This window comes from Mus caroli, chromosome 4, assembly GCF_900094665.2.
Source record: "Mus caroli chromosome 4, CAROLI_EIJ_v1.1, whole genome shotgun sequence".
In the NCBI taxonomy this organism is placed as follows: domain Eukaryota; kingdom Metazoa; phylum Chordata; class Mammalia; order Rodentia; family Muridae; genus Mus; species Mus caroli.
This window is the reverse complement of record NC_034573.1, coordinates 125,517,102-125,520,042: the sequence shown is the minus strand read 5'-3', so window position 1 is coordinate 125,520,042 and position 2,941 is coordinate 125,517,102.

Genomic DNA, 2,941 nt, shown 5'->3' with positions numbered 1-2,941 from the left:
CTCACACACACACACACACACACACACACACACACACACACACACACAGAAACAGAACCGACCATACTAATGCACACCTGCTGTGCTAGTTTTTCTCAGGGTGAACAGATGAACAGATGTCATCCAGCAGTACCCCTCCCTCCCTGGAAAGCATTTTGTCTGCTGCTGTCTTGATATTGGCTGGCAAGCCCCACTGATCACGAACCACCTCCGCCAGCCTAGCAGCTACTCTGAGAGTCTCTGGGCCAGCGGAACCCCTTTGAAGTTCTGAGGGTGAATCGAGACACTGAATTAGATCATTCAGAATTGCACAGCCTGCATGGGCACTAGGGGAGACTCCAGGAAACTGAGGTTGGGCAGTTAGCATCTTGGGCTTCAAATGAATAGCCTGCTATGTACTGCCAATTCATTCTCGCCCATCCCCCGGCTTCCACAGCTAGATAATTGCAAATAAGTGGAAAAGGAGGAGACATTATCCCTAGGGTGCTGTCGGGGAGCCAGGAAAAAGTAAAGCCTGGGGCAGCCTGGGTAGTCCTGGAAGGTTTGTGCCTTTAGGATAGATAGGGCTGTGTTTAAGAACTGAACTCGAGCCAAGCCCTGACTGACAGAGTGGCTGTGGTGCTCAGGAGTGATATAGGGCATACTGGCACCAAGTTTGAAACTGAAAGGCTTAAGGGAGGGGCAGATAAGGTGAGTTAGAGAAAAGAATTGTGCATCGGCGTGGCCTCTATAGTGAGAGGCACGGCATTCTTCCCTGTTGCTGTGATAAGCATCAGGACTCAAAGCAATTCGGGGAGGAAAGGGTTGATTTCAGCTTACCAGTTACAGTCCATTATGGAGGAAAGCCAAGGTAGGAACCTGGCTGGAGGAAGTGATGCAGAGACTGGAGGAACAGTACCTGCTGATTTTTTCTCTCTGCCTCAAGTTCAGCTAGTGTTCTTTCAGTCCAGGAACACCTCCCACGGTGGTCCCAGCTCTGCTACATCAATTAACAATCAGGAAAATGTGGCCCCAGACACAGCCACAGGCCCATCTGATCTGGGTAGTTCTTCAATTGAGACTCCCCCAGATTGACGCTGGGCTCAGCTGAATCTAAGAGAGACAATGGGCGAATGTTTGTTCTAGCTTAGTAAGGCCTTAAATTCCAAGCCACGTTAGCCAGCTTTCCATTACTGTTAATATACACTAGACGATTAATTTATGAGGAGAAAAGAAAAAAAAATTTCAGACAGACCCTCACTATGCAACCCTGGCTGGCCTGGAACTCACAGAGATCTGCTTGCTTCTGCCACCTGACTGCTAGGATTAAAAGCATGAGGCATTGTGCCCATCAAGAAAATGTTTAGGGGGCTGGAGAGATGGTTCAGTGGTTAAGAGCACTGACTGCTCTTCCAGAGGTCCTGAGTTCAATTCCCAGCAACCACATGGTAATGGGATCTGATACCCTTTTCTGGTGTGTCTTAAGACAGCTGCAATGTATTCATATAAATAAAATAAATAAATAAATAAATCTAAAAAAAAGAAAAAGAAAGAAAAAAGAAAATGTTTAAAAACTATTTCATTCACATATGTATATATTCATTCTATTTATCATGTATGTATCTGTGTGAGCATATGCACATACATGTGTACCAGTGCACATGTGTGTGCACGTATGGAGGCCAGAAAAGGGAATCAGATCTCCAACAGCTGGAATTATAGGAGTTTTCAATGTGCCCAATTTGCCACAGGAGTACTGGTCTCAGAACTCTGGACTTCATGATCTTGCAGCAAGCATTCCTAAAGGAGCAGTCGCCTCTCTGTTCCTGTTCTTTTATTGTTGTTGTTGTCTTGAGGCAGGGTCTTACGTAGATTAGGCTGGCCTCTAACTCGCTTAGTAGCCAAGGATGACTTTGACTTTCTGATCTTCCTGCCTCCATCTTCTAAATGATGGGATAACAGGCATGTACCACCTCTGCCTGATTCAAGCTTTCAGCCCATGGTTTCTTAGCTTTGTTGCTTTGGCTCTGTGTGGGGCAGTACATATAGTATGGACCACTTCCTGGTAGCCAGGAAAAAAGAAAGACCAGGGGTGGGTACCTGATCTCAACATCCCCTTTAAGGCCATGGCCACCATTTCATAATTTCCAGTCAGGCTGTACCTCTTAAAAATTCCACAATCCTGGGTATGGTGGCACTAAAAATACCCAGTACTCTGGAGGTAGAGGCAGACAGATCTCTGAATTTGAAGCCGCCAGGTGTGGGGTTACTAGTGAGTTCCAGGCCAGCCATGGAGTGAAACCCAGTCTCAAAGAAGGAGGAGGCAGAGGAGGCAGAGAAGGAGGAAGAAGGGGAGGAGGAAGAGGAGGAGAAAGAGGAAAAGCAGGGTGGTGGTGGTGGTGCATACCTTTAATCCCACAGACAGGCAGATCTCTGCATTCAAGGCTAGCCTGGCCTACAGAGTGAGTTCCAGGACAGCCAGGACTAAAAGGCTATACAGAGAAACCCTGTCTCAAAACACCACCAACACAAACACACAAGAAAAAGAAGAAAGAGAAGGAAAAGAAAGGAAAGGAAGGAAGAAAGGGGGAGAGAGAGAGAGAGAGAGAGAGAGAAAGAGAAAGTGCTCCACTTTCTTTCAACAGGCTGGAGACCGAGCCTTCAGCCACATCTTCAACAGACTTTTGGGGGACACTTACCTTGGTGGCCTTGGTCTTTGAAGATGAGATAATAGGGTCTCAGGAAAGGCTTCTGAGTAAGAACATTAAAAAGTGGTTTCAGGGGCTGGTGAGATGGCTCAGTGGGTAAGAGCACCCGACTGCTCTTCCAAAGGTCCAGAGTTCAAATCCCAGCAACCACATGGTAGCTCACAACCATCCGTAACGAGATCTGACTCCCTCTTCTGGAGTGTCTGAAGACAGCTACAGTGTACTTACATATAATCAATAAATAAATCTTTAAA